Here is a 19,514-nt window from a genome sequence, read left to right on the forward strand (position 1 = left end):
GCCACATGTATTCGGATGGAAATGGTGAAACGTATACAGCGATATACTTTCTTTGTTAATTTTTAGTTCACATATTTTAAATTTTGTCATTACTCACATACTCTACGTTGAAATCTTAAGGGTTTGTTTGACATTATTGTGATTTTTTATTTTTTATAATAATATGATATAAGTCATTAAAAATAAAATAAAAAATTAGTGTTTTAAAATTATGATTATTTTGAAAACTGACGACAGAAAAGTCGAAACAACTTTTTCTTATTTTATATTTTTTTTCCTCAACCAGAAGATTGAAAACAAAAAATAATGTTAAACAAGCCCAAGTTTTTGCGACATATTTATGTCAGATCTTCGTCTGAATCTATGTATTCAAAATACCACCCTTTTATTTTGTATAAATTTACTCATTCCCTTTGTTCTTTAATGTTTGTCACATTTGCTTTTTTATATAGTTTTTAATGGAATATTGCATTTAAAATATATAATATGACGTATTACAAAACTTATAAAAATTTCATATTTGACAACTAAATTTCGGGTCGACCATAACAAGATCATAAATGATGATATTTGAAAAATAAAAAGACATTAAAATGTAAGATTTATTTGCATTAGAATCTCTGAAGTAAGATTCCAATTGGTACATCATACCTTTCATCGTCAATTAAATTATTTGTCTTGAATGGAATCTTGAATGAACCTTTAAAAACGTCTTAGGATTGATTGAAATACTTGAATTATATTTGAAGGGTGTATTATGGTGCATTAGGAGTAGTGCTGTCAAATTTTAAATCGAAACCGTTTAACTGTCCGAAACCAACCGACCCAAATGAGAACCGAACCGATTAAAAACCGATTTTGTAAAACCGAAAACCGACCCAAACCGTATTTAAGTAAAACCAAAACCGAACCGATCCGAATAATGTCAAACTGTATAAGAATCGAACCCGTTAACATACCGAACCAGTTCTAAACCGAACTGAAATCAAACCGAACCGAAAAAGAACCGAACTGTTTCTAATCCGAAACCGTTTCCAACCCAAAACCGTTTGAACCGAGATAAAAACCGTTTACACCGAATCGTTAACAAACTGCAACCCGTTTACACAGAACAGTTTATGAACCGAACAACTTACAAACCGAACCGTTTATAAATCAAACTGTAATTTCGATCTCACAATAACTCATCAAATCATGATTATGACACATCAATTAGATGATTAAATAAGAAGCAGCTAATAATGTGATAGTAACAAAATAATAATTCATTAATATACTAAACTTTTATAATCTACGTTACTTCGTAATAAACTAGTAAGATCAGTATGACTAAACTTGAAAATAACATGATATGTATTTTTAAAATCGATGAGAATTTGTATATAATATAATGCCTAATGGCTAAATATGAAGTGATGAAGTCTCGACTTGATATAAAACTTGTTAACCAGCAAAAGGTTAGTAAGTACTATGAAATTCAAACCAAAATCGTTTAACTGCCCGAATCCAAACGTCCCGATTAAAAACCGACTTTTTGAAATAAAAAAGTTTCGAACCATAATTTAGTAAACGTGAAATGAAACTGGTCCGAATAACGTTAAACCGTATAAAAGGCGAACCCGTTAACAAATCGAACCAAAATAAAATTGAACCGAAAAAGAACCGAACCGTTTTTAACTCGAAACCATTTCCAACCCGAAACTGTTTGAACCGGTATAAAAACCGTTTACACCGAACCGTTAACAAACCGTAACCCGGCTGCACCAAAACGTTTACTTCCCGAACCGTTTACAACCCGAACCGAATTAAAACCGCTCAAGAATAAATCAAAACCGAATCGAACCGATAACTATTTAAACCGAACTGAAACCGACCCGCAAGACATTTAAAACGATTTCAAACCGACCCGATTTAATACCGAACCGATTTCAAACCGAATCTAACCCAAATTGTCAAACCGTTTTGACAGTGCTAATTAGGAGCTAAAGTTTTAGGCTCATAATTTGAGTGTGTCCCATTTGAACTTGATTGGTGAAATTTGTCGCCGTCACTGCATTATTGCACGCTGAGATTTAATGCACAGTGATATATTTAATGCACTGTGATAGATTTGGTTAGAATATAATCTAGTGCAGTGAGCTAGCTTCCAAAGCCGTCTCAGAGAGGTTTTACTAGGTTTTTTTAGTGGTCTTTAATTAGGTTATTTGAACGGGTTTTTAAATCGGATAACTATAGGCGCATAGTCCCTATTGATTTACAAAGATATAGGATGGAAAAATTGTTATTAAGTGGAACTTTATCAAAGGTTGGTGTGTCTTGAATGTGTCAAGTGGGATTGAAGTGGAACAGAGCCGAGAGAAAAATAGCGGGACATGAAATTTGAAGCAGGAAACCAAAAATTACCCACTCCCCAACAAAAGTAACTTTTTGCAAAAAGTTTAATAATAAAAAAAAAATTGAGTAGGAAGAGGCTTTAATGGCGGAGAATGTTTCGCCATGACCTCCAACTCAGGATTCTTATAGCTTGCTAAACCCAAAATTGTAGTTAATTGGTGAATCCCAACTATATTTTGACAATGCAAAATCGGGTAGCTGATTTATTAGGAGTTGACTTAGTGGAAGCATTGCGGGAAGATGAAGTCCACTGTTATGCATGTAAGGCCACTGCTATGAAGGCCACGATTGCGCTAGGAGGGAGTTGCGGTTTGAAAGTGAGAATGAGAATGTAGGTGTTCGAAACCCCTATGTAGCTCAATCTGTTGTGCATGTGGTATTTGTTATACTTAGCAGTTAGTATGCATGAATTAGGGGAGTAAACACAATTGAATTAGCTAAAAAGTTAGGGTTTTTTTTGTGTATTTCAATCATTGATATCGTTTCAAGTTGTAGTTGCTGTTTACAGTGATTGTGATAGTGCTTAAATTAGTTGGCATATTGTTTACACGTAAGTCATTTTTTGAGCAATTGATGTTTGTAATGTTAGATTGTTGATTGTAACCTGATTTGACGTGAGTGTTGTTAATTTGTGTTGTTTATGTTGAAATTTGGAGTAGGTTGAAATTAATATTAAGGGTAGTCTTAAAATTATGAAACTAAAACTTGGAAAATGGTTGTTCTGTTATGAAGCTTTGAGTAGGCATGAAAATGATATGTATAATTTAGATTTGGTACTTTATTACTTCTGGTGGTGTTGTGTATATAATTGTTTTACGTGTGTCATTGTTATAGGGGGGTTTTGGTGGTGGTGATGATGATGATGATGCATATGGTAATGAGGAGGGATTTGAGAGTGAGCATGGGTATGGAGGAGGGGATGAGAAGGAAAATGAACAAGGATCAGAAGATGATGAAGAGGATTGGGGGTCTGATAGTGAGGGAGAGGAATGTGGGTCAGATTCGGAGGAAGTAGAAGAGGTGGAAGGAGTTGAAGATGGAGGTGTAGGGGCAGGAAGTTCTACTTTCATAATGCCGAAGAAGAATACCGTACTGGTTAGCACTATATTTGGTGTGGAAGAGGAAGTACCAGCCCCAACTTTGGGTATGGTATTTGGTAGCTGCTTGGGATGAGGTTGATAGTTATTTTTAGAGGTATGCTAGGTAAAAGGGGTTTGGTATAGTGAGGGCTGCTGATAGGTTTGCCAAGGTGAAGAATGAAGTGGGGGATGGAACGTATTGTAAGCAGAAAAGGAATGCTAAGTGGACTTGCAACTGCTACGGAAGACCTTCCAGGAAGCGTAAAGTGGATGTACTTAAGGAGGGTTGTTGCAAGATGAGGAAACAGTTGTGAAACGGAAGACTAAAAAGTGTGGTTGTGAGGTTGAGTTGTATGCTAGTATTGATGAGAAGGGAATTGGGTTGTTCGAAGGCTACACTTGGAGCACAAAGGTCACGTAGTTACACCGGGAAAGGCAATGGATATAACAATGTTAAGAAAGCATGAGTTGGAGGCAAAAAAATGGACATTTGGTGAACCGGGTGTGTAATGCAAAGAAGTTTAGGGTGAAGGTATCGCAAATGTATAGTTGTTTTGCGCGGGAGAAGAACGGCCGGGATGAGATGGCATTTGCGCAGAAAGACTTGGAGAATGCAGTGGTTGAGAAACAAAGACTAGAGTTTACTGAGGGTGATGCAAATGGAATGATAGAGTACTTCAACAAAATGAGTGCAGACAATCAATTTTTTTTTCATCTTTGTAGGTTTGGGAAGGACGGTGCATTACAAGATGTTTTGGTAGATGTGAGGAGTAGAGCTGCGTATGAGGAGTAGAGCTGCGTATGAGGAGTTTGGAAACGTGGTCTGTTTTGACATTACATACCTAACGAACAAATTTCACCTTCCCTTTGCAGTGTTTGTCGGTGTGAATCACCACGGGCAGAGTATACTATTTGGCTGTGCATTGATCTCTCGGGAGACGGAAGAGACCTAGGAGTGGGTGTTGAGGACATGGCTACATTTCATGGGAAGCAAAGCTCCAGTGTCGATCCTGAAGGATCAAGATCCAGCTATTAGGAAAGTTGAACATTTAACCATGAGTGACACTTGTCATAGGTGGTGCATTTGGCACATCCTTCAGAAATTTGGGAAGTACGTGGGTAAGCATGAACAGTATGATGCTTTGAAAGATGCATTTGAGAATATCATCTATGGTAGTTTAGATGCCGAAGAATTTGTAGATCGTTGGACGGACGCAGTGGACTATTATAAACTATAAGAAAACAGTTGGCTTGAAGGTAAGGTTAATCATCTTTATGTTATTTATTTTTTTTTACTGCATTGGTATATGGTTGTTGGTATTGATATACCCTAAATATGGTTGTGGACCATATTTGAGATTGGTAATTGTTCTTTCATTTTGGGTGTGTAGTCCATGTCATGATATGAATGAAGTACTGAAACAGGGACTGTGATTTAGTGTGCAGCATGGTTGAAGCAATTCTGGTGTTGTGGTATTGGCTATTGTAGACACCCAATTGTATCTCCCTAAAAACCAAACCCAGTGATGAATATCTTTTCACGTCGCTTGATTATCGAATGAGGTGAAAGTGTGAAAAGTCTTGTGATGTGTTTGTTTTAATAAAAATCTTTCTTTCTGTTTTAAAAAAGAACTCTATTTAATGGAAATAGCCGGTCCAATTTATTTTGTCCATGATAAGGGTCCAATAATAGTGTAGTTGGGTCGGGCTCGAAAAAGCTTTCCAATGACATATTACAAGCCGAATTCTGATGAATAATGAGGAAGTTATGGTCCAAATACTAATTTGGGTTTGAAATGGTTATATGCCCAATGATCTAGTGGAGGGCCTATTAAATACTATTTCTAAAATTATTAGGATTGATTATAGTCTTCTAGCATAGTCTAGAAGGATATTTTGAGTTCTAATAGCATTATGATTGATAATTAATATTTTAGAAAAATATTGAATTTGGTTTGAAATAGAACAAGTGTTTTATTATGATAAATCTGATTTTAAATTGATTAAACGGAGTTTTTATCGCTGAATTATATTAAGAAAAGGATTCTGTACAAAAGCGCGTTTGTCTTTTAAGCTGTCGCATAACGACAAGCCTGTCGCCAAACGCAGGGCTTCATGCATGGCGACAGTCACTCGCGACAGGCAGCAGTTTTATTCCGATCCAAATTCTGATTTGTTTTTATCGATTCCGGACTATTTTCTTAAAAATATGGGTCGTATCTCCCCGTTTTTATTCATTCACAATCATCAATATCTACTATTTCTCTCTAAAGCTAGAAACTTATTCTCTCTCTATTCTTTTTCTAAACCTTCCCCTCTTACAAAATTCCACATTCACGAGTTCTAGACATACCTAGCCAAGTTCATAGTTGACTTTTCCCTAGACATGAAAAGTTGATAATTTATGAGGGTTTGGTCCCAAATGCCTATCCCTATTATTTATTTTAATTGTTTGATTTATTATTTCCCTTGAAGTTACTAACGCGTGTATTTCGATATTAGAAAAAGATACGAGCCATCCAAGTAAGTAATTTAATTGCTATTCTTTTGATATCAAAAAGCATGCTTAAATTATTTTAATTCCTAGTATCATGTTGGGATGTTATTTATTGCTTTATAGTATCATGTTTAGGCTGTTTCCTATTCTTTCCTTCTATCATGTTAGTATCATGTTAGGGATAAAACTTTAATCTTTATTGTTTAGTGACATGCTAGGATTTGTTATTAATCTTGTTAGTATCATGCCTAGGATCTTGCAAATATTATTATGCTTTATTAAGATTAAGATTATGATGATTGTGATTATTATGTTGCTTGATATATATTATTGTTATTGCTTGATCACGCCTTTTATGCATGTTTAAAGGAAATTTGTACTTGTAATCACGCTTAATAAGATAATTAATAATCTTGTTTAGGCTAATATGATTGTAATTCAAGTGATCGCCAATAATAGATTTGCTTGTGCATTAATATTCAACCAACATAGATTAAACAAGTTAACTTGCACATATCCTTCATCATTAACTAACTCTAACAGCCCCCTTATATCCACAATGTCCTCTATTCTCCTCTTTCCTGTGTTAAATGTTTTACCCTTCTGCCTATACCAAAGGCTATAAAGCATAGGCACTTGCATGTCATATTTCACAAATCCATGGACATCAACCTCCTTTATCAAATTAACATCCAACTTAGACACCTTCACCTCCCTCCTTCAATAACACCACCCCCCACACCACACAAGCAACTGTCTGTTTTTGCTGACTCTTTGGGGAAAAACCCTCCCCCAACTCTCAAACACATATCAATTATATCATCATTGTTGTTATCCATTGTCTACCAACTATTGAGCCAATAACAAATGAGTACAAGTCAATACCCAATTAACAATTACATTAGCATCTTAAACTTATCAAATTAAGATTATTTTTTCACCTATTTCACAGCATCCCACACAAGTTCCAATATCTTAGCATAACAACACTAAAACACAACATATTAAGCAACTAATTATAATTTAAAGGCAACAAAATCAACAACTCCAACACATAGTGCACTAACAACATAAATTAATCAATAAAACCAGTAAAAAAATTCTCAAACCCTAATTCGCGCAGTAACATTTAGGGTTTTATGTCCTATTTCAAAATTACCGCAAAATTCAACAACAATTTGCAACTTCGTCATCAATTACACCCCAAAAAATAGTTAAAGGTTAAAAAAAAACCTAATTTGGAATCTTCCGCCAGTCTTTGTCAGTAAAACAACAACTTTCGCCTTTTTCTTTGAGGAGGATGATGACGCAAATGGCTGACTTGTTGTTTTTGTACGACCTTGAATTCTCACCTCTGAATTTCACTCCTCAATTACACAAATTAACTTAATTTGATTTTCGCAGAAGCTTGTTTGAGTAGATGTAGAAATTCAATTGAATTTCTTGCAGAAGGTGGGTGAGAAATTAATGAGAGCACTAATGGAGGAAGTGAAATCGTAAATTGAAGGTTGAAGTTTAGAGGTAAAACATAATTGTAGGCCCCACGAACTTTTTCTGTGACAAAAATCGTTATCTGGTGGTAATTTTTAATTTTTTTTAAGTGGTGTTAAAATAAAAGGTTTTTTTGTAGTGTTAAAAGCCATTTTTTTGCGTTTTTGTGGTGTTAAAAATCAAAATTTCCTTATTATTATTGTTTAGATTTTGTGTAAAACTCCTCAAATTGGAGTGATTCCATTGATCAAATATATATAGGGTTACAAGAGTGATTCCTAAACACATTAGGAGATCTCACAAGATAATTACATAATATTAACAAGCTATATCCTTCTATACAAAATAATATTTAGAATATTTATCATATTCTATCACACCCCCGCAGTCATCGCAGGAGGAGGACGTACGCTAAGACTGGAACGAAACTCCAAAAATAGCTGTCGAGGTAGGCCTTTGGTGAAGATGTCAGCAAACTGATAGCGCGAAGGAATGTGCTATACCCGTACATGCCCCAACGCCACCTTTTCACGAATGAAATGAATGTCCATCTTGATTTGCTTGGTGTGTTGGTGCTGTACGGGGTTATGAGATAAATAAATGGCACTGACATTATCACAATAAACAACACTGGCCTTTCTAAGAGGACACATAGTAACTCTAAAAGAAGATTACGAAGCCAACATGCCTCGGAAACAATGTTAGCGACGCCACGATATTCTGCCTCTGCACTTGATTTAGAAAGAGTAGGCTGATGCTTGGATGACCAGGAAATGAGATTGTCACCTAGAAAACAACAATACCCTAAGGTCGATCGACGAGTGTCAGGACACCCGCCCCAATCTGCATCAGTATAAGTAATCAATTGCGAGGATGTTGAAAGATATAAGTGTAACCCGTGATCAATGGTGCCCTGAATGTTTCACATGATGCGTTTCAATGCATTAGAGTGAGCCTCTCTGGGGTCATGCATGAATAAACAAACTTGTTGGACTGCATAAGCTATATCAAGGCGAGTGAAAGTCAGATACTGAGGTTCACCTGTAAGGCTGCGATATAGTGTTGGATCATAAAATTTAGGCCCTCTCCGCACTGAGTTTGGATTGAGTATCCACTGGAGTTGCCCCAGGTTTACAACCGGACATACCTGCACGCTCTAAAATTTCCTGTGCATATTTCTGCTGTGACAAAAACAAGTATAATGGAATACGAGTGACAGCAATGCCTAGAAAGAAATTCAGAGGACCTAAATTAGTCATTGGAAATTATGTACGTAAGTGGGAGATAATGCACTCACGTAATAGATATGAGGATGTAACCAACACAATATCATCAACATATAATAGAAGATATGCCACATCATTTTCATGTCTGTAAATGAATAAAGAATTGTAACTTTTAGCAATGACATACCCCATCTGCAAGAGAAATTTAGAAAACCGTTGATACCAAGCTTGGGGAGCTTATTTTATACCATATAGAGCCTTACGTAGTTTGCAAACATAGCCTGGAAATTTTTTATCAACAAAGCCGGGGGATTGATGCATATACATACACTCTTTCAAATCACCATGTAAGAAAGCATTTTTAACATCAAGTTGATGAATAGACCACTTACGAGTCATAGCCAGGCTCAGCACCGTGCCAATAGTAGTCGGTTTCACAATCGCACTAAACGTTTTGTCACAATCCACACCTTCAACCTGTGAATTACCATTACAAACAATCTACGTCCCCGTTTTAATTAAAGCACTATATTCATCACTCATCGCGGCATTCCAATTTGGGTCGGAAAGGGCTTGTTTGTGATTTTTGGGAAGCGGGGATCGAGTTATTGGATGACTCGGGGTGGTAGTCACAAGGCCGAATTTTTGGTTCAGTTTGAAAATGTCGTGTTTGGAATGAGTTTGCATTTGTGGAGAAGAAGGTGGACAAGTTAGGGTGATGGGGGGTGACCTCGGAGAAGTGGAGGTGTGTAGGTAGGGGAGCCCGAGCTAGCAGTGTGCGTGGCTGGGCTAGGTATGGCAGAATGACTATTCGAGCCAGCAGAGTGCATGGTTGGGCTGCCTGGCTGCACGTGCTGGCTCGGAGGGGGGCTGTGCAGGGGATAAGCACTGCCAGGACGAGCTAGCTACTACGTCTGGCTGCCTGGCTGCTCTGACTGGCCAGCTAGGTATCCAGCGTGCGCTGGGGAGTGCTGGGCAGCTGGGCCTGGCATACCAGTCCGTAGGTTGGCTGCGGTGTGAGGCAGAATGTCGCGGCCTGCTTGCGGACTCTGTTGTCCAGGGTTTTAAGGTGGGTTTTTGGGAGTGTGATGCATCGAACGCAATGAGGGATGATTTAATAAATATGGTGATGGATCATTGGAAGACAAAAAATCATAATCAATTTGGCGAAACATAGAAATGTTGCGATATGGAAGAGTTTTCTCATCAAATGTGACATGACGAGATATGATTATTTTGTTGGTGTTGAGATCCAAAGACCGATAATCTCTATGGTCGGAAGGATTGGAATGAGGTGCTAATTTGTGGGACATAGTAGAAGACAAGTTCGGAAAGCAAAGACACCCAAAAACCTGAAGGTGATCATAGGACGGAACTACCCCAAAGAGAGCCTGAGTCGGGGTTATTTGATTGAGAGTTTTTGTCGGCAAAATATTCAGTAAATATCTTGCGGTTTCAAGAGAAAAGTGCCACATAGAAGGTGGTAGGGAAGCATGGAATAGAAGAGTACGCTTAACGTTGTTAATCGTACGGATCATTCTTTCGGCTTTTCCATTTTGTGAGGATGTGTGAGGACATGAAAAGCAAAAAGCCAATCCATTTTTGACACAAAATAATTTGGACGGATCATTATCAAATTTGCGACCATGGTCACTTTGAAAGGATTTAATAGGGTGTTCAAATTGAGTGAGAGCATATTGTCTAAAATTAAGAAAGGTTTGAAACACTTGGGATTTATAATCAAGAGGAATAGTCCACATAGAGTGAGTAAAATCATCTAAAAGCAAAAGATAGTATTTGTGACGTTTGTCACTGTGAATAAGAGAAGTCCACAAATTAGCATGAATAATTTCAAAAGAAGAATGAGTAGTGCTATTAGAATGATAAAAAGGCAAGCGAGTGTGTAGACACCCATTTGTGTCTCCCCAAAACCAGACCCGGTGATGAGTACCTTTCACGTCGAATCATAATCGAATGAAACGAAAGTGTGGAAAGGTCTAGTGTTGCGGGAAGTTTTATTTCTTTTCTCTTCTCCCTGATTTTGAAAACTTTATTTTAAAGAAAACAGCCAATCCAGTTTGGTTGGTCCATGATATGGGTCCAATAGTGGTGTAGTTGGATGGGGCTTGCAAAGACCTTTCCAACGATATATTATAAGCCCAATTCCGATGAATATTGAGGAAGTTATAGCCAATTTACTAAACTGGGCCTGGTTTGAGCTTTAAGTACAGTCTAATGATCTAGGGGAGGGCCTAATATAATTTATCATTCCTAATGTAATTAGGAATGGTTTTAGTCTTCTAGAACATTCTAGAAGGTCTTATCATTCTTAATTCAGTTAGGATTCTTCAGAGTTTTAATCAAGATCAAATAGCATTTTCGATTGAAATTATATTATTTTATCTTCCAGTACGGGAAATTTATCAGATTTTCGAAAACGCGTTGAAAACCAGTTTGGCGCCCAACCCCAGGCCTTGGCGCCTAGAACCAGGCTTGGCGCCAGACGCTAGCCACTGGCGCCTGACGCTAGCCACTAGTGCTTGGCGCCAACTAGCCAGGGCTGGCGCCAGTGTGATTCTGCGATCTTCAAACTCTGTTTTGTTAAATTATCTTTTTTGGATGATTTTCTCTATAAATATCGTATTAAAAACTCCATTTTCATTCATCATCTACATCTATCATTCACCAACTATCCTCATCATTCACCAAGAATCACCAATTCTCTTCTTCATTCATCAACTCTTTTCATTCACAAATCATTCATCAACTCTTCAATTCATTCATCTCATTCATCAATCTTCATTCATTCTTTCTTTTCTAAACTTTGCTTTTTAATACAAAATTCCGCATTCGCAAGATCTAGAAACACCTAGCCATATTCGAAGTTGCCTTCGCCCTAGACGTGAAAGGTTTTAATTTCTGAGGGTTTGGTCCCAAATCTCTGTTTCAATTATTTAATTTAATTGCTTTTATTATTATTTTTCCTTGAAGTTACTAACGCGTGTATTTTGCTATTAGAAAGAGGTACGAGGCATCCAAGTAAGTGCTTTAATTGATTAATTGATATTATGATGTAGATATCATGCTTAGATTGTTATTTTGATTCCTAGTATCATGTCTAGGGTAACTATAATATCAAGTATGATTAAAAGTACGATGCTTCCTATATTCTTCCTAATATTTATTCATGTTAGTATCATGTTAGGGCTAAATATTTGATTTTTATTGTTTAGTGACATGGTAGGGTTTGTTATTAATCTTGTTAGTATCATGCCTAGGATCTTGCTATTTTTATTATGCTTTAATATTAACATGAACATGATTATGATTATAATTGTTATAATTTATGATGATTGTGAATATTATTGTTATTATTATTTTGATGATGATTATTTTATTTATAATTATTATTCATGATGTTGATTATTTATTATGTTGCTTGATTATATTTATTGTTATTGCTTGATCACCTTTTATTGCATGTTTAAAGGGAATTGGTACTTGCAATCACGCTTAATAAGATAATTAATAATCTTGTTAGGGTTAATTGTGATTATAATTCAAGTGATCGCCAATAATAGTTTATTTGTGCAATAAATTCAACCAACATAGATTAAACAGGTTTAGGGTTGATCCTATTGATTGTATGTTAGTCAGAAAGCGCACATGAATACGAGCAGAATAAAGTAGAGGCCTATTATTAGGGCAGGTTCAATCTCTTTTAGGTTGGATTTGTACCATCATCCCCGAACCCTTATTTGGTTCATGACCTTATGGAGTTGACGATCTCTTGGATCTTTAAGGGGTGTAACCTTCACCTCGTGATGGTTGGTTTACAAGTTCCTTAAAACTTGTTGGCGGCTCTTTTGCTCTATCTTCTTCCCTTTTGGACGCCACCGTACTTTAGTGTATGATCACAGTGGGGTTCAAGCTAGTGGGATTTTTAAGGCTTGAAACTATTCCTCACAGTTTTTGGTGACTCCATTGGGGAGGATTTCTATTTTAATTCCTGAATTTGTTTCGACAATGATTTAGAATGAGTGGATGAGACTCGAAAAGTTCTAAGTATTTCATGTGCGTAATTTTGATTAACATTATTGTCATATGCATAAAAAGGTTCTCATTGGAAAGACCATCCGTAATGAGTCAAAAAGATAAGGATTTTACACGTAGGAAATTTGAGAAATGTCTTTCACAACTAGGACTGAAATAACACCGCGCGAAACTGGATGATTTTGTTGAGCACAGAAAGCTGCTGAGGCATGTGGGAAGTAGCGTCAGGGGCCAGAGCTTGGCGCCAAACTTTTAGCCGTAGCGCCAGACGACAGTATTGGCGCCAGGCGCCACAATTAAAAGTTGGCGCCAGTCTCTGTTTGTTGGCGCCAATTTCCCCCAATACCGAGCCAGAAATATGCGTTCTAATTTCGACTGGTTTTTCGTATTGTTTGCTCGATCCTACTTCCTGATTGATTTTTTTCTCACTTTTCTGAAACCCATATGTGTTCTACATATGGACATAACCCTCTGGGAATTCATGCTCTATCTACCCGATTGAACGCTCCTGGCAACAAAGGGTACATCTGAGAGGTTGAGTCCACCAAACCATGGAAGTGAGTTTTTTCTAAAAATTCACGGTGTCCTATCCACACGCGTTAACCCTTCACGGTTAGGCTTCTACGCGGTGCATCTGGACAATTAACCATGGACCCTATTTGACTAAACCATATCCTGAACTTTAGAGAACTAGAGCCATGGTTAGGTTGCGAACTCATTGCATCATATTGTGCCTACTTGACTAATTGTGCATTAATTTTTGTGCATATATATTCTATGTTCTCTTACTCGTTTGTTGATTTGTGTTGAGATTAAAATTAATGACTTAAAGAACTTTGCCTAATTAATTAATTAATTAATTAATTTGAGTCAATAAAGTTTCTTTTAAATCGGAATTGACCTAGTACGACTTTAGGCATACCCCAGTTGACTAATAATACCGAAAACAGTCCCAGACCGAAGCACCAATATTGGCGCCAAAGTCTGAGCTATAGCGCCACTGTATAGTGTGTAGCGCCAGACAATTACTAAAAAAGTCTGGCGCCAATCACCATATTGTGACGCCAGTCCTGTCGCTTGGCCGACAGTTCGGATTATTTGTCGAGTCATCACCTAGGGTCTAATTAACCAGTTTACTAATTAATTCGGTTAATTTTTGCTGTCAATAACACCTTGTCGAGTCATTAATCGAGTCTTGGTCACATAGTCTAGCCACATGGTCATGACACGAGTCTTAACGCACCATCTACACTCACTAGTCTTAGCACACACTTTGAGTATACATCACCATGACCATGTCTTAGGTTCATGCATGAGTTGGTCTTTTCCGTCATTTGAGTTGGGGGGTACATTCTATCCCTAATTCCTCATATCCCTCCATCTAAATCTTTCTTCACATTCTTCCATCTTTGTTTACCTCCTCCATCCATTGCATGTTGAATAAAGTTTGAGTCAAATAATTACAATAAGTATCCCCAAATTCCTTTTCCACAGTACTTGATCGAGGAGGGAAGGGCGATTAATCAAGGACAACCTCTTTATTCAAGTCTCGCTTTTTGATAAACCGATTCTTCAAAAGAGGAAGGCTACAAAAATAATGGCAACTCAAGAAGAAGTCAATGAGCTCAGGAACCAATTGGTTACCATGACTGAAACACTGAAGCTCCTCACACTTAAGGTTGATGATCCCGTGAAGCAACAACAGATGGACCTCATGCAAGAGAGTTTGAGCAAGTTATCTGGTGACTATAAATTTCAGGGCATGAGCTCGCAAGGGGTCTCGCTGGATAAAGAACTTTTTCCGCATAAGTTCAACGCCACTGACATCCCTAAATTCAAGGCAACAGATAACCCTTACTTCCATATAAGAGCTTTTGAAACAATAATGAACATTAAGGGTATCGATAAGAAGGTTTTTCCCTCTCTGTTCCCACTATCTCTTGAAACCGTTTGCCAACAATGGTTTTTCTCCCTTGACAAAGAAAAAACCTCTTCTTGGGAGTCGATAACAAACGCTTTCATAGATAGATATAAGTGCAACATTCAAGACGATACAGACTACAGACAACTTGAGATGTTAAAACAAAAGGAAAACGAAGGGTTCACTTCCTTCTTCAATAAATGGAGGGAAACTTCTGCTAATATGGTCAAGGCTCCCACTGAAAAAGAATCTGTGAGGATATTTATCAAGAATCTCCAAGGGAAGTATTCAAAGCACTTAAAGTACCAACACAACTTGAATACTTTCAAAGCTGTTTATAATATAGGCATTGACATTGAAGATGACCTTCTGAAAGATAATAATGCAAGAGGAAAGAAGAGTGACCATCCTTCTTCTTCCTCTAATGAGGTACATGCTACAAACACCTCTAAACCACGAATCCAAAGATCAAAAAGGGTGTTCACTCCACTTGGTATAAGTTATGAAACGGCTTTCGAGAAGCTACATTACAAAGGACTAGTCATGCCCATAGGGCCCATCAAAGATCCGGTTCCAGAAGCCAGACCACCTAAGTGGGATCCTAATAAGCACTGCAAATATCATCAAGGAAAGGGTCACGACACTGAAGAGTGTTGGAAACTCAAAGAAGCTATCAAGATCTGATCGATAACAATGAAACTTCCGAGATTCTAGCCATCGAAGATGACCAAGCATCCTTTGATCCATCACTTCTTATCACACCTGTAGGAGAGCCTATGATCGAGACAGCTTATATGACCTCTCTCGATGAAGTGGCCATAATTGAGGAGGATGAAAGTCTTTTCTTAGATAATACCAAGGAAGACTCGACAAGTCTAAAAGAGGAAATTAGAAAACTGCAAGATGTCGTTGCCATGCTTTTGAATATGGTAGAAGGATTAGCAAATCAGGTGATGGTCATCGAACCAAATTCTCGCCAAGAGTTTAATGAAGAACTCAATGCTCCTAAGCCACAAGCAAAACGGACCATTGTAGAATACACACCAATAGGAATGACTTACAATGAAGCTTTTGACTGTCTTCACGATCAAGGTCTCATTCACTCCATTGGTCCCAGTCAAGACTCTCCATCTGAAAAATGTTCTCCTAATTGCGATCCAAAATCCTATTCTCGATACCATAAAGGTCGCGGTCACACTACTGAAAAGTGTCTCGCCCTCAAGGATCGTGTTCAAGACTTCATTGATTCAAATCTCCTTCATGTTCCTCCGCGCGACAAGAAGGCCAAGATTAGTAACAATGGTAACAGTGGCTGTAAAGGGAAGAAGAACGACTATCCTTCTTCTTCCGAAAACACCTACTCTAGTAATAGTGTTGGTACTTTCGACCTTAGTGAGATCCTAGCCATGGATAATCGAAAACAACCGAAAAGGAAATTTACCCCTATTGGAATTAGCTACAATGATGCTTTCAATCGACTCCATGCCAAGGGAATAATTACTCCCATTGGACCTACTAAATATCCCCCACTTAAGAAAACATCGCCTAGTTGGAATCCAGACGAACACTGCAAGTACCACCAAGGTAGGGGTCATACTACTGAGAGCTGTTGGAAGCTTAAGGAGGCCATCCAGCATTTGATTAATAACAACAAGCTTCCCATACCTCCAGTTAACAAGAAAAGCAAGTAATGATAAGGCAAACAACGCAAGACAAGAGGCGAGCTTTAATGACAAGATTTCATGACCTCTTTTTCTATTTCTTTTTCATTTTTTCCTTTCCCCAATAAGTCTAGCATAGGCACCTTTTCTTTTCCTTTAGATTATGTTTGTAATTTTTCTTTTCTTTTCCCTTTTTAATAAAATGAGCATTTATTTCCTTGAATATGATCATTTCATTACATTGCATTTAAAAAAAAAAAAAAAAAAAAAAAAAAAACATGTCGAATTAAGCACAAGGTATACTAATGATTTGAGGCACCCCTTGTAGCCACATAGTATCTCATTTCACCCTTCAATTATACAATCCTTTCTTCATAAACCACTTTAAGCCTCGCCTAACGATAGACCCTTCTTTTTTCAACCTACATCTACCTAACCTTAGGATGGGATGGAGTGAAACTTATGCAATTCTAAAGAAAGCTTGAGCAAATTCAAAAGAAAGCAATAGCAAAAAATAAGCAATTATAAAAAACGAAAACAAGTGTACAAAAGGGAAAGTGTTCCAATGTCTTTGATATGAAAATATCTTCGATAAGAACACGTCTCAGATTGCGTCTCTTATCGAGTACTCGGTATCGTGCCTGAGAAACATGAATGCCAAGTGAGTGATAGACCGCATGATCGGGATTGCCCACACTTATAAAAATAAAATAAATGCTAAAGCAAAGAGAGCTAAAAAAGAGTAGAAACTCAAGCATGAAAATACAAAGGTTCAAAAGCGAAGTTGCACACCTTGGGGGCTTATCTAGGGTCTTGAGCCTTTATCCCCTTCTTCTTCAAAACTTTAGCCTAACCACGTTAAAACCCTTAAAAAGACCTTTTTGAGGTATACACACACTTGTGCGAGGTTTGGCTAAAGCTACGTTCAGCCTGATTCCTAACGGATACGTAGGCAACCTCACATCGAGGTGCGGCCGTAATAAACATGTATTCATATTCACATTCACACACTTACACCATGATCATATCAAGGAATCTCCAATGCTCATCCCTTTTCACTTAGAGCTAGACTTGGGGGCTTGGTCCTTACATCATTAGCTTACCTAGCCTAAGAGTCACCATTATTTGGCTCTTCTAACAATATGTTTTTTCCACACACTTAGCTCTTGTGGCCTAGCTTTAGTGTCACTATCACACACTGCACAGATACATGACCAAATATACTTCCCTTTAGGAACCCTTTGTCATGAAGTCTTAACACAACGTTGAAGCATACCTTATCATATCAACATCACCCATAATTGTCATTGCATCACGAAGTATGAAATGCTTAGCCTCCGTGCCTAAGATACCCAAATACTTTCATCATTGAGTCAACCATTGAGATAGCCTAGGATGGATTAATCCTTGCACCTTGAGAGATAGTATCAAATGACATTTTACTAAGCTCATTCAACATGCACCTTCAAAATTTCGACTCTTTTTCACGTCTTTCTTTTTCGGGAGAAAGTCGGTACCCTCCACAAAAATGACGGAAAATTTTTGCTTTTTTCATTTTCGAGTCGCACGATCACATTACAATGCACACACGGGTCACGAGTCACATGTTTCATTTTACTTCGAGTCCAGTCAACCTCGAGTCAGTCAAACATATCGAGTTAAGTTTATACCTTGAGTCGTGTCAAGTCGATGAGTCAAGCTACATTAAGCCTTAGGTCAACCCTAAGATAATTAAAGAAATTGCCAAAGTTCTATAGTAAAAAATAAATACAAGTGTAGCAGAACAGGGAAGACCCTATCACAGCGTTCAGCGACAGAATTAATTCTTGGCGCCAGAAATATCTCAACAACAACAGAGCTCGAAGTCTCTCAGAAAGGTGATTTCGACTTCATACAACAATTTCGGGTTCCTTGGCGCGCCAGTTAGCCCCTATAAGCAATTTGACATGATTAAGTAGTCAGTTTGATTACAATTGCAATAAGTGATCGACCTGATGAAAGATCGTCTCACTTAGCTTAAAGCGCCTAAGATATGGCTCATTACGCAAACACTGACATACTGGTTTTAGCGAAAGCAAAGTTCAGGCGAGCTTTAGAGATCGACAAACGTTGGTCTTCGGAAATTTTTCTTCAGAACATTATCGCAACAAACATTCAAGCACCGAAGCTCTATTGTTCACAGACGCGAGAACATTTCCATCAGAAGCTCTTTTGCTCCAGAGACGCGTGGGCATATCAATCAAGCTCTTTTGTTCAGAGACACGTGGACATTCCCTATTTTCAAGCTCTTTTGTTCAGAGACGCGTGGACGTTTCATTCAAGCTCTTTTTCTCAGAGACGCGTGGGCATCCTATTATCAAGCTCTTCGTTCAGAGACGCGTGGACACATTATTCAGAAGATCATATCAAAAAGAAGCTCTTTGTTCAGAGACGAGTGAACATCGAAACAGCAAGGTGGCGTTCCCTGGATTATGGAGAGTTGACACAAACAGCTGAAAATTGTTTCAAGAGAAGCAATCTTCGATAGTATTCCCTTGGACGCGGAATATTATCAATGCGGATGAGGATTGTTTCGAGAGAAATAATCTTCGATAATGTTCCCTAGGATGTGGAATATTATCATTGCGGAGGAGGATAGTTTCAGGCGAAGCAATCTTCTAATTTGGAAGCAGTTACGGGCGTAGCGGTTTTCAAGCGGGATGGCATTCTCTAGCTTGCAGGAGGTCATCAAAACAGTAAAGTAGCAACAATCGGTTACTTTCAGAGACGTGTGCTCGACGGTGCAAGATACACGTTTCTTAACTCTCTTATCTGTTTAAATAACATTGTTTTGCAGGTATCGGCGTTACAAGATTGATTTAGGATCGCAGAACGTTCTAAATCATTCTCCGTCCCTATCGGATACTTTGGCTTTCGTTTTCGAAACTTGCGTTTCTCCAAACTCAGTCAAAGTGGGGGCTTCTGTAGACACCCATTTGTGACTCTCCAAAACCAGACCCGGTGATGAGTACCTTTCACGTCGAATCATAATCGAATGAAACGAAAGTGTGGAAAGGTCTAGTGTTGCGGGAAGTTTTATTTCTTTTCTCTTCTCCCTGATTTTGAAAACTTTATTTTAAAGAAAAAAGTCAATCCAGTTCGTTTGGTCCATGATATGGGTCCAATAGTGGTGTACTTGGATGGGGCTTGCAA

The sequence above is a fragment of the Chenopodium quinoa genome, unplaced genomic scaffold (assembly GCF_001683475.1).
Source record: "Chenopodium quinoa cultivar QQ74 unplaced genomic scaffold, ASM168347v1, whole genome shotgun sequence".
NCBI lineage: Eukaryota > Viridiplantae > Streptophyta > Magnoliopsida > Caryophyllales > Amaranthaceae > Chenopodium > Chenopodium quinoa.